The sequence below is a fragment of the Phascolarctos cinereus genome, unplaced genomic scaffold (genome assembly GCF_003287225.1).
Source record: "Phascolarctos cinereus isolate Bilbo 61053 unplaced genomic scaffold, phaCin_HiC Scaffold_9;HRSCAF=440, whole genome shotgun sequence".
NCBI lineage: Eukaryota > Metazoa > Chordata > Mammalia > Diprotodontia > Phascolarctidae > Phascolarctos > Phascolarctos cinereus.
Genome location: NW_027556402.1, coordinates 98,801,077 through 98,815,352, shown reverse-complemented (window position 1 = coordinate 98,815,352; position 14,276 = coordinate 98,801,077).

Here is a 14,276-nt window from a genome sequence, read left to right as displayed (position 1 = left end):
GAAACTAGGCAAAGACCAACCTCTCATACTATATACCAAGATAAAGTCAAAATGGATAAATGGTTTAGACATAAAGGATAATATCAGAAGTAAATTAGGGAAGATGGGAAAATGTACCTGTTAGATCAATGAATAAAGGAAGAGTTTATGCCCAAACAAGAGACAGAAAGGATAACAGGAAGTAATTGAATAATTTCAATTATATGAGATTAAAAACCTTTTGTATAAATAAAACTAATGCAGCTAACATTAGAAAGAAAACGGGAAACTGGGGAAAATTTTTTAGGTTAAATTTCTCTGATAAAGGCCTCATTTCTCAAATAAATAGAGAACTGAGGCAAATTTATTTAAAAAAAACCAAGAATTATTTCCCAATTAATAAATGGTTAAATGATATGAATGGGAAGTTTTCAGAAGAAGAAATGAAAGTTATAAATAATCACATAAAATGCTCTAAACCACTATTGATTACAGAAATGCAAGTTAAAACAACCCTGATTTACCACCTCACATTTATCAGATTGGTTAAAATGACATAAAAGGAAAATAAAAATGCTGGAGGAGCTGTGGAAAAACAGGTACGCTAATGTACTGTTATAGAAACTATAGATTGATTCAACACTCTGGAAAGTAATTTGAAGTTATTCCTTCAAAGGTATTAAAGTGTACCTTCCCTTTGCCCTAGCAATGTCATTACTAATTCCATACCCCAGAGATTAATTTAAAAAGGACCTTTGTTTACCAAAAAAAAATTACTTATAGTAGTAATTTTTATGGTGGCAAAGAATTGGAAAATGAAAAGATGCCTATCAATTGGGGAATGGCTGGACAAGTTATGATACATGAATGTGATGGAATACTGCAAGAAATGATGAAGAGTTCTATTTCAGAAAAAAAAAATTCTGGGAAGACTATATGAACTGATGGAAAGTGAAGTGAGCAGAACTAAGAGAACAATTTATACAAAAACAATATTTTAAAATTAATCAACTGTGAAAGACTTAGCAAGTCTAATGAAGAAAGTACCTAACTACCGTTCCAAAGGACTCATGGTGAAACATGCTATCTGCCTTCAGTTAAGAACTGATGGACTTAGAATGCAAACTGAAGCATATTCTCTCTCTCTCTCCACACACATGCATACATACACACACACATGAATGTGCACACACACACACACACACACACACACACACATTGAGGAAATTTGTTTTCCAAGAACACACACACACCTCTCTCTTCATACACACACACACACACATACATATATATACATATATATACATACATATATATACTACATACATATATATGCAAAAGGTTATATTTGTCTTGCCTTCTCAATGTGTGGAGGAGGGGGAGGGGGAGGTAGAGCAATTGTATTGAAAATAAAATGAAATTTTAAAAATTGAATGATATCAATGAGAAAATGTTGGTATTCAGTGTCATAAGTTATAAGGTTTTAGAGATATTGAAAATGATACGGGTTAAGAAAAGGTTATTAAATTGGGCAATGGAAAGATGAGAGTGTTAAAACCTCCAGGTCATGGTCTGTGTTCTGGGTGTCATAAGATGGTTGTTGAGAAGATTGTTTGTGTGTGTGTATAGGGTGGAGTATATTGGGAGGGCAATTTCTGTAGTGAGTGGAGGTTTGGTTGAAGATGAAAAAAATACCTATTATACCTGTTAAGCTATTGCAAGAAATTGTGAGAGTAACTATGACCTTCTTTGACCCCTACCTTTGGAATGTGGGTGACAGAAGACTGGTCTGGCCCAATTCCCTTTCCACCCACCAGGGAGACATACTTTATAGTCATTAAACCAGCTGCACACATAAAGAGAGTTTCTTTATGATTATCAACTCTACAATGTTTTCTTCTCTTGAATTCCTGACCCCTTTATCATATCACAGATTATACCCTGCTAAGCCTCTGCCTCAAATGACTCCCACATGCACTGCCTTCACTTCTACATACATGCTGCTTAAAGAAGGTGAAGAAAAACACACAACCATTCTAACTGCATCAGCTACAAATTTATAGTACACAACCTCAATGGGGCCCTTAATGCTGCCAAGGCAATCTTTCTATACCTCTCTTCTTAACTCACTATCCAACTCTCCAGAATGACTCTTACAAATCTTTTCAGCCCTCTTCAAATTTCCCATGGCTTCTCCTCTCTTAGCTAAGAACTTTTCCTCAAATTTTGCAGAAAAAAAAAATGAGGTTGTTCACTGTAAGCTCCCTCTTTTCTCCTTTTCCTCATCTTATCCACAGAAATGCTTTCTGCAACTTTCTCCTCTTTCGATCCTATCTCATACAAAGGTATCTTACTCCTTACTGAGGCTAACCCCTCTACCTGGACAAGTAAACTCATTTTAATCTCATTTCTTCCAACAGATTGTCCCCCCGCTGATCCTCACTCTTACTTACCTTCACTCTCTGCCTGTCTAATGGCTCATTCCTTACTGCCTATATGCATACTCATGTCTCTCCCATTCTGAAAAATAAAAGAAAACAAAGAAAAAACCTTTTCACTTGATCCTTCCCTCCCTACTATTTCTGTATATCTCTTTTGTCTTTCTTGGATAAACTCCTAGAAAAGTCTTTATACAATAGGTACATTCACATTTTCTCCTTTCCCTTCTGAATCCCTTGTAATCTGGCTCCTGACCTCATCATTCTACTGAAACGGCTCCCTCTTAGTTGCCAAATCCAATGACCTTTTTTTTGCTTTCATTCTCCTCAACCTCTCTGCAGCCTTTACCACCGTTGATCACCCTCTCCTATTTGATAATATCTTTTTTCTAGATTTTCAAGACCCTATTCTTCCTGGTTCTTTACCTACATATCTGACCACTTCTGTTTGTTTTGTTGGATCCTCATCCATATCATGCCCTCCAGCCATAGGTTTCCCACAGTAATCTGTCCTTGGCTCTCTCCTCCTTTCCTTCTATAATACCTCATTTGATGATCTCATCACTTGCCATGGATTTAATTGTCATCCCTAATGCTGAGGGTTCTCAAATCTATCTTTCCCGTGTAATCTTTCTGCTGACCTCCATTTCACATCCCCATCTGCCTCTCAGACATCTCAAACTAGACATCCAATAGGCATCTTAAACTCAACATGTCCAAAACTGAACTCAGTATCTTTCCCCCTAAACTCTTCCCCACTTCTACCTTCCCTATAACTGTGGAGGACAATGCCATCCTCCCATTCCCTCAGACTCACTACCTAGATATCATCCTTAATTTCACTATGTCTCACTCTCCATGTCCAATCTGTTGCCAAGGCCTGTCTATATTTCACCTTTGCATCATATATCAAATATGTTTCCTTCTCTGCTCTAACACTGCTACCTCTCTGGTACAGAACCTCATTGCTTAATGTTTAGATTACTGCATTAGCCTGCTGGTGGTTCTGCCTTCTTCAATTCTCTTCTCACTTCTATTCAGCCACCCAAGTTATTTTCCTAAAGTAAAGTTCTCACCATTGTTAATCACTACTCAATAAACCTCAGTGGCCCCCTGTTGCCTCCAGGATCATATATAAAATCCTCTGGTTTTCAAAATCCTCTATAACCTGTCCCCTCTACCCCTCACTTTTTCAGTCTTCTCACACCTTATTCTCCAACACATACTCTTTGATTCAGTGACATTGGTCTCTTGGCTGTTCCATGAACAAGAAACTCCATCTCTTGACTTTTTGACTTTTAAGACTTTTAAGACTCATTCCTTTTAGTTCATGGTCCTTACAATATAATAGAACTCCATTCAGTCAATAAAACTGTATTCCTTAGTGCGAAATTTTCTGTGTCTGAGAGTTATACACAAATGTATACATATATTGTGTAAGTTATGTATTTACATATGTATGTGTACACATTTATTGTTGGTTATTTATATTACATATTTAATTATATATTATATATAATTCCATAAATATGTAATTCTAATTCCTTCTTTCAGTTATCTCCAATTTATCCTATATATTGCTTGGTTGCACATAGTTATCTGTATATTTCCTGTCCCATTAAGTTGTGAACTCCTTGAGAGCAAGGAATGTCTTTTACCTTCCTTTGTATCTTTCTGGGCTTAGCAAAGGGCCTGACACATAGTAGGTATTTGCTAAATATGTATTGGCTATTAACATATTTGCATATGTGAGTATGTACAGCTTGCACTAAAAACTACGTCAATATCGATATATACACATAAGTACCATATATGCACATATATACACATTAGTATCTGGAAGTGTGCATGCATGTATTGCATACACATATGCATTGGTAGTCACATGAAAACATACATGAAACACATGTAAACATATGTGTATATCATTTAAACTTGTATATATGCAATGATTTAGTTTTTAGTGTAGGCTCCAACCCTTACTAATTGCTTCACAGAATCATTAGATAGATCAGATGAAACCATGTGTAGAAGAACACTTTGAGAATACTCAAGTTCTCTATAATTTTATGTATACATCAAATGGGACAGAAAGAGGTAAACATGAAATATTTGTAATTGTGCTTATATGAGTCTAAACAATTTGAAATCCTGAAGCTGGAGGAAAAAACTTTATAAATCATGGCTTTATAAACACACACACACACACACACATATTTGTATATATACTTGATATAATCAAGTAGTCATCCTGTGTACTGGCTAAGGGTATTCATTAGATTCTCTGAATACACTCAGCATAGCCTTTGGGCATTTTCACAAAGTAATCTTAACTTCTATAGTTAGTACTACTTAAATTGCTTATAGTGCTCTAGCTACGTGGAACATAAACAGAGCAAAAGACTAAGGCTCCTGAGGCAGATAGCATTTGATTGTATTTTATAGGTATAACAGAAGCCCTGGAAATAAGAATTTCAGAAGACAGTGTGGGGCAGAAAGGGCCACTCCAGAACCAAGAAGGATTCTTTCTAATCTCACTCTATCATATCACTGTTTGATTTTGTTCAAATCACCTAATCCCCCAGAGTCTAATCTTTCATCTCTGGAAGAAAAGGTTTGGATTAGAATATTTCCATGATTCGTTTCTCTGTGACAGTATGAAAATGTGTTTAAAGGCAACACTAAGGGTGAAGTTTTGAAGGAATTATTTGATTCCAAGATTTGAGTCACAAGCACGGATGAATGGGAAAAACAAAGCAAAAAAAAAAAAAGCAGAAACAACAAAAAGAACAACTCCAATTATTTCTGACTTGATTGCCTGGTATATAACAGTTTCACGAATGACAAAGATCCTTTAGGAAGTATTTTAACTCTTCATCATATTTAACAGTAAAGGCTATTGTACCTTGTCATTCCTTTGGCAAGGAAGCTTTGAATTTTGGCCCTAAGAGTTTTTATTTTAGGATTTCTTAGAAGAGGTGACTGATAGATTCTGTTTTCACTTTGACCTCTATTTTAAGATATCTGGGGAAAATTATTTTATTATTTATTTAAATATGACATCTATAGCTTTTTTTTTTTTCTGTTATGGGTTTCATGTAGTCCAGTGATTCTTAAATTATGTCTCTTCAGTCTTTTTTCTAGGTCAGTTGTTTTTGTTCTGTGATATCTTACATTTTCTTCTACTTTTCCCCCCCCATCTTTTGATTTTGTTTTAACATTTTTTTCTTATCTTATGGAGTCATTACTTTTCATCTGATCCATTTTAAATTTTCAGGTAGTTTGTTTCTAGGGCAAGGTTTTGTACCTCTTGTGCCAAGTGGTTAACTCCCTTTCCAATTCTTCCATCAATCCCATTTCTTTGCCCATTTTTCTGCTCTAAGCTCTCATTTGACTTTTATTTTAAACTCTTTTGAAATGCTTGTTTCCTATTTTCCAAGAGTTCTAATAGACCTAGTGTTCAAATTGTGTTTTTCTTTGAGGCTTTGCTTTTAGGAGTTTTATATTCATTCTCTTTTTTCTAGGATTTTGTCTCAGCTCTTTTATTATATTTTTTCATAGTGGGATTATTTTATTGTGTGCTCATCCTTCCAGCCTACTTCCTGACTTCAAACTTTATTTGAAGGCTGGGTGGGCTCTATATGCTTCTGGAATGAATATCTGGGGTGAGCTTATATCTTCTTTGATCATTCCTTCCGCTATCTTTATGAAGGTATTCAATGCTGTGTTATTCCAGAGTTCAGGGATAGTTCAGGCTGGGGATCTCTAAGCTTTCAGTGCTTCCAAAGTTGTCTACTTTATGGAAAAGTGTGATCACTGCCCTTCTGCAGAGCTTTCTTGAGTTTTATAAATTTATGACCTGGGTTTGAGAAACACACCTGTGTCCCTTGTGGGAGATCTGGTAGACTCAGTTGGACTCAGCCACTATCAGCCAAGTGAAGAACTTTGATGGTTCATAGTGAAAGAACTGCAGGCTTCCTTTTGATCTGAAATTCCTGCTCAGGATCAGAATATCCTGCTAGGATATTCTCCTAAAGGTTTCAGATTGGGCTGGATAGTAAAACTGAGATCCTGTTCCTCTCCTGGGTTCACAACCACAAAGCTGCTGCTCGCTTCTGAACTTGCTCCTTCCTCAGTTTTCATGGCCACTTCAGTTTATCCTGGATCTATGACCTAGAATAAGGTAATGAGTGACAGAGCTCCTAGTTGGCACGTGATTCTTGACACTGCACAGTATTGGGCTTTTTTATCTGGGATGGTAAAGGCCTTGGTCCTCTTTCAGTTCTTGTGCTGGATTGCTCTGAAAGGTATGCTCCTGGTTAGACCTTGAACCCAGTTTCCTTAGGCCTTTCTGTCTTTCTCTCTATGCCAACTTGGGCTTGGAAAATTGCCCATTGTATTTTTTTTCCCTTGAATTTCCCTATCCTGACTTGGGCTGATACACTTTCTAGATCTTTGTGATAAACTTATGGGGAACTAGGTTTTACTTCTTCCTATTACTCTGTCATTTTGGCTTGTGAGTCATTGAAGATCCATTAGAACATTAAAGAATATTGAAAATTATTTTCCTTAAACTCTTGGAAAAGATTTAGCTTATGGACTTATGAATAGTATTTTCTGTTGACACCAATATTTTGAGGAAACATAATTTCTTCCCTTATACTTATAAAAATGTGACACTTAACTAACTCTTTGGGATCGATTTTATATTTCGCCTCCTACGGATAGTAGCTCAAGGGTTCTACTTGGGATGTACTAACTTTAAAAAAAATTTGATAAATGTTTTATTATAATTAGTTTCCTTTATATTCCTACATATTTTGACAGCAGATTTAGAGGCTTTGTCACACTGCCAAAGGAATCTATGACAGAAAAAAATGGCCCCTGAACTACACAATCATTGAAAGTTCCATTTGACTTAATGCACTAAATGACAAAAGGGAAAAGTAATTCAATAACGTAATTTCTTCAAGTAAAACAGTTACTCCAAATTATCAAAATGGAGTAGCAGATCCCCAGGGATTATTATTATTTGTATAATTAATATTATGTTATATAATATTATATGTCACATATAATATAATTTTAAAATTATTATTTTCTGAATTTGAAAGAAAATAGAGTCTTTCTTTTAGAAAGCATTTGAAATTAGAAAAGTGAAAAGTGGCATGTTCTTTTTTTTACTTATGTCAACATCTTAGTTCTTTGTGAAGTTCTTCAGATTTTTGCAGACTTTCTTATATATCTTGGTTTGTCCTAATTTCCTTTTCCCTAGGCAGCACCCATTTGTGCTCAGACATTTGTAAAAACAACAGCAGTAGCTATGATGACAACAGCAACATAACACATACATAAACACATCACAAAACAACAAAATCCTGCAATTCATTGATCACAATGATGAAATGAATAAAAATGAGAAATATGGAATTTAATTTTTTAAGCATATTCTATCACTCTATCTTCCACCCACATTTCCTAATTGTTTGTTGGTGAGTTCTGTCACACCTACTTGTTTTGTCACCTAATTGAGGTGTTCTGTACCAGTCCAAGTTTTCATCATGAACCAATTAACTCTTGGAATTTTATATCACATTCCAAGGTATTTTATTAACTATGATGTGGTGATTAGATACATGGTGTGTTTTGATAATTCCTAGACTCCTTTTCACCACTTATAGAAGTAATGTACATAACTTTCTATGGGGCAAATACTAAAATACCTTTGATATTATACTTACAGTTTTCATTTAAATAATGTTCTATGGTTGTAAAGCATTTCATACATGTGATAGATTTTCATGTATACGATATCTAATTTCCCTTCTTAGTGGCATATTTTACATAAAGTTGATAAGGAAAGAAAGATCTAATAAGTCATATTTGGTTAATAAGGTTTATAAGATTATAATATAAGAGATTACTTACTGAATGGGACTAGGTTAAGTGAGTTTTCACTCACCTGCCAATCAGGAAAGATCAATGCCAGCCCTGTGTAAAAGGCTAATGTTGGATGGAGTACCTCCACCAGGATAATGGCAATAGGTATCTCAAGATCCACTATGGAGAGCTGTTGTTCTTTCAAAAAAAAAAAGAGTTACATAGGAGCACTTAGTGTCACTTTGTGAGTAGTATCCAACATAATTTTAAATGTGTTGGCTGCCTCCTTTTAAGTGCCAACTAAAAGCTTTTCTATGGAAAGCCTTCCTTAACCTCTCTTAATTCCAGTGATTTTCCTCTTTTAATATTTCCTATTTATCCTGCATATAGCTTGCTTTGCATATTGTTTACCTCATGAGACTGTAAGCTTCTTAAGGGAAGAGGTTGTCTTTTGAGCATTTAACACAATGCCTGGCACCTAGTAGGCCCTTAGTATTTATTAATTTATTGATTGGTATAAGTTTGGAAAACAAAAGAAATTAAGTGAATACACATGGGAAAGTAAAATGTTGAAATCTCTCTATTTGCAGATGAAACAATGATTTATTTATGAAACTTAAGAGCCTCTATCAAAAATTAATGGAAATAATGAATAGCATTGGCAAAAAAGCAGAATATAAGATAAGCCCAAAGACCATCAGCATTCCCAGTTATCATTAACAGGTAGAACAACAATCACAAACAGGAGAAATTGACAGAAAAATAACATTTATAGTAATTACAAGATATGAGTTGTTCTAGGCAGGTTTTATAAGACTACAAGTTGTATAGAAGGTTAGTTCAATTCCCAATAACAATTAAATCAAAAGTCAAGTCTGTCCCATAATACATAATTTGGCAATAAAGTTCAAAAGACAATCTTTGTTACTATGATTTCCAGGGAGGAAAAATAACATTACCCATAGCAATAGGGGAATCTAGGAAAGTTTCCTGAAGGAGATGACATTTCAGTTGAGCTTTAAAAAAAAAGAGTAGGTATTCATTGTCACTCTCTTCTCCTGCTCACTTGCTACTGAATAGAGCTGGAGAAAATCACATAGTTCATTTGATTGGATCTACTACACATTTATGTCATCTAATCACAATGGGCCGTCATTAGTATAAGGTAATCCTTGTATTCTTTGTTAAAGTATTCTTTTTGCCTCCCATTTTCCCTAGTGGCTGTTTCAAACTTACTGTCTTCTCAAACCTCCCGAACCAGTTCCTACCCATCCCTGCCACCCCCCTCTTCAGCTAAGGAACTGCATTCACACTTCACTGAGAAAATATTGGTTGTTTGCCTTGGACTCTCTCTTATGTTCTCAAAATTCTTTGGCATCACCTCTCTACTCCCATTCTCTTCTCTTCTACTCCAGTTCCTGAGGAAGAGATGGCCCTTTTCATTAAAGCCAAACCCACAAGCACTCTTGATCCCATCCCCTCTTAGCTCCTCTGAAAACTTGGCCTAGACAATCACATTCCCTTCTCATTGGCCTCTCTATCTACTACTTCCTTTCTCACTGTCTACACCTATAACTAGATCTTACTCATTAAAACAAAACAAAACAAAACAAAACAAACAAACAAACAAAACAAAAACCTCAGTTGACTCTCCTATCCCCCAAAGTTATAATACTCTTCCCTTTCATAAACTATTTTTTTTAAAGCTACTTACTGGAAAATGCTATCCGCATCCAGAGAAAGAACTATGAAGTCTGAATGCAGATCAAAGCACACTATTTTTTCTCTCTTTTTTATTTCTTTCTTGTGATTTTTACCTTTGGTTCTGATTCTTCTTTTACAACATGACTCATGTGGAAATATGTTTAATATAATTGTACATATAACATATATATGCACAATATATGTGTACAAAAAATTACACATGCATAGCTTAAATCATATTGCATGCCATCTTGGGGAGGGGATTAAATTAGAGAATTAAAATCTAAAAGGTTGAAGACTGAAAGTAAATAAATAATTTTTTAAAAGCTATTTACCCTAATTGCCTTAGTTTCTTTCACTCAATTCTTAGCCCTTTGTAGTCTAGATTTTAGCCTTATGTCTCAACTAAAATTGTTGTCTTCCAAGTTACCAAAGATCTGATTACTGGATATTTTCTCAATCTTTGCTTTTCTTGAACTCCCTGAAACATTAGACACTGTTCATCACTGTCTCCTCATAGTTTCACTTTCCTTCTCATGATACTGTTCTATCTTGGTTGTATTCCTATCTATCTGATATCTTTTCTCCTTCTAACTCTGTCTCCAACTGTCTCTCTCTGTCTCTCTGTGCCTGCCTTCCTGTCAATCTATCTATCTGTCTATCTATCTATCTATCTATCTATCTATCTATCTATCTTTCTATCTATCTATCTATTTATCTTTCTTTTTCTTGGATCTCATCAACTCCCTGGGTTTAATTATTAGTTGGTGACTCATAGATCTACATAATTACTATGCATATATAAATCAAACCGCTAGTTTATTTCCTGAATTCCACTACTGCATCAACAACTTCCTATTAGATGTTTTCAAATGAAAGATAACTCAAGTTATTGATAATTGTAGTTACAGCAATAACTTTACATCATACATATTCACATTTGGGGAAGGTGACTTTATATATAATTAATTTAGAAGTTTCTTGGCACCCCTTTTGAGGAAAAGGAGAAATCAAGGATGAAGAGGGAGAGCATAGGAAGAGAGGGAATGGACACCTGCAAAGCAAACTTCATCTTTAGAGGGAGGAATATAAAGGGAGTAGCATTAAAGGAAATAAAGAATGTATGTGGACCAATTATTGGTGTCTGAAGGAAGATGAAGAGAAGAACAGAGTAAGGGCAGAGGAAGTGAAGTCAATTAGTGTAGAAGGCTGTCTCCAGGAAGTTGGCCATAAAGGAGAGGGAGAGAGAGACAGAGACAGAGAGAGAGAAAAAGAAAGAGAGAGAGACAGAAAGAGAGAGAGAGAGAGAGAGAGAGAGAGAGAGAGAGAGAGAGAGAGAGAGAGAGAGAGAGAGAGAAGAGAGTAATGGTCAGATAAGTGAGAGACTTTTTTTTTAGGAAGGAGGAGATATGAGCATGTTTATAGATAGCAAGAAGGGTCATTTATTCATTCACAAAAAAAAATTGAAAGAGGAGATAGTGAGGGAAGACAGCTCAGTGATCTAAAAGGAAGGAGGAAGTGAAAATTGGGAGTCTGTGATGAGCACTCTATTTTTTTTTTCAGTGAAATAGGAGACAGGGTCTTGAGTTTGAGATAGAGATAGTTTGCCATGAGAAACTTGAAAAGGGAGGACAAGGACCAAAGGTGGGGGGTGATACCAGATTAGGGCTTGACTAGACAGGAATAGCAACAGAAAAAGAGAATAAGGGACTTAATACTATAGATAATACTATGGAATTGAACTAGCCCACTAAAGGGTAGATAGAGGTAGGGAAAAGATCAGCATATATGCCAGTGCAGGGGTGATGGCCTAGGAAACAACCAAGTGTTAGAGGGATTTGAGGTCAAGGTAAGAATGAAGAATAGGTTTAGGATCACAAGAGAGGATGAAACAGCATTGAAAAAAAAGATTATAGTGACGTAAAGGAGTTTCAGAATTCATGAAAATGGAAGTGGAATAAATACTTGTAGGTGTTGTAATAATGATCAGAGGCATGGTGATAGCTGTGTGTAACTGAGGTGTAGTGGAAAGTAGGTCATAGGAAATGACTAGATTAAGAAACTAGGAGATTAGGGCTTTGAGGTAGCATCAACTTGTATGTAGAAGTTCCCTAATATGAAGGCAGGAGTTTGGGTTATATTGAATGACTGTGATGTAGGTGCTGAACTCATTAATAAGGAAAGAGAATGCCCTGGTGGTTAGTAGTAAAAGGCTACTAGAATTTTCATGGGGTGATGAAATTTCAATAGAATGAAGATCAAAGGGATAAAGGTCATTCAATGATGGAAGTAGCAGGAGAGGGTAGAAATGGAAATAGTAAGAATTATTGTGTCACTCTTCTCCTCCCCCAATCATATCAACAAAATGTAATAACGATCACATGGAGAAAATGAGTTAAAATTCTTCTACATTTATTTATGAGAATTTGAAATCCTAACATGTTGGGCAATTTTCTAAAGACGCTTGCTCAGCTGAGAACATGTATATTCATTTTAATTCAGTCACTGCTAGAGATCTGTTATATCATATTTCTTCCACCATCCTATTCATTTCAGTTCCTTATTTACCTTTTTGTTAAGTTTTCCTCTGTATGAATGGGGCACATTGAGGTTCCCAACAATTACAGTTTTGCTATATGTTTCTTCCTACAATTAACTTTTCCTACAAGTTCTTGGATGGTATTCCATTTAGTGCATGTATGTATATATGTATATGCACATATTTTTGATGTTATTTTTATTGTATAGTTTGTCTTTATGCAAGCCAGCCTTCATCAATGTTGCTGCCCTCCACCATTTGCAATTTTAGATGTGTTAAGAAAGGATCACCTCTGAGTGAGATTATTATCTTTCTCACAGTTTGAGCTAAGATCTTATTGTATTCCAAGATCCCCTCTTATTTTTTAGTAGAAGCTGCAAGGCCTTGTGTGATGTTAGTTGTGGTTCCTTGGTACATAAACTTTCTTTTTGGTTGCTTACGGCATATTCTTTTACCTTAATATGAAAGATCTAGGTTTTGGTTGATATTTCTGGGACTTTTCAATTAGGAGTTTTTTTCAGGATGTGATTTATGAATTCTTTCTATTTTTACTTTTTCACTTTGTCCTCTGTTTTTTTTAGATCCGGACATGATTTCTTTAGATAAAATGTACAGGATTGAAAAAAAATTAGTCATATTGTTAGGGAGTCCATTGATTCTTAAATTATATTTCCTTAATTTGTTTTCTAGGTCAGTTGCTTTTGATATCAGATATCTTACATTTTCTCCATCTGTTGGGGGTCATGTTTCTCCCCACATAATTACCACCATGGAAAACCACTCCAGGCTTAGGTGAAAGTGAGGTTACATTCCTACATGTGTATGAGTGTGCATGTTTGTGTGCATATATCTGTCTTTATCTATCTATCTATCTATCTATCTATCTATCTATCTACCTATCTACCTATCTTTGGCAAACTTCACAAACATTTATTTGCAATTACTAAATGCCAGAAACTTTGCTAAGTTCTAAGGATATATAGAAAGGCAAAATTAGTACCTGTTCTCAAGGAGCTCACATTTAAATGTGAGAGAAAACATAAAAATAACTAGATACATACAGACTAGATGGAAGTTCATCTCAGAAGGGAAATCATTAGTAGTTGGGGGATAAGGAAAGGCCTCCAGGAGAAGGTAGGATTTGGCATAAGTCTTATAAAAAGCCAGGGAAACTAAGAGATAGACATGAGGAAGGAGAGAATTCTAGCTATCACATAGATATGAAGATGGGAAGTCAAGTATCGTGCATAAGGAATAGAGTACATAGGAATAGGAACCTAGAATAGAAATAGAACCAGTGTACCAAGATGTCCATGTTTATTTAAGGGAATAAAGTAAAGAAGACTAGAAAAGTAGGAAAAGGCCATGTTATGAAGATCTTTAAATCCCAAACAGAGGACTTTATATTTGATTATGGAGGTAATAATAGTGATCCCTTGGAGTTTACTGAGTATGAGGGTGGCATGGTCAGATCTCTGCTTTAGCAGAATCACTTTGTCAGCTGAGAATGAGTTTGTAATGCTGCATACCTGTGTAAGGAACTCCCTGACATGCTTCCAGGCTTTCCTGGGAAAGTGGAAATAAATGCAATAAAGGAGTTCAAGACAGACAGTTGAGAGAGAATGACTTAGAAAAGTGAACTGGACCCTCCTAAGATCTCATGAAGTTTCAGAATCCCAACAGGGATTAAACTTTGAATTGTAGTAAAAAAAAGAAAAGAACATTTCAGACAGCTG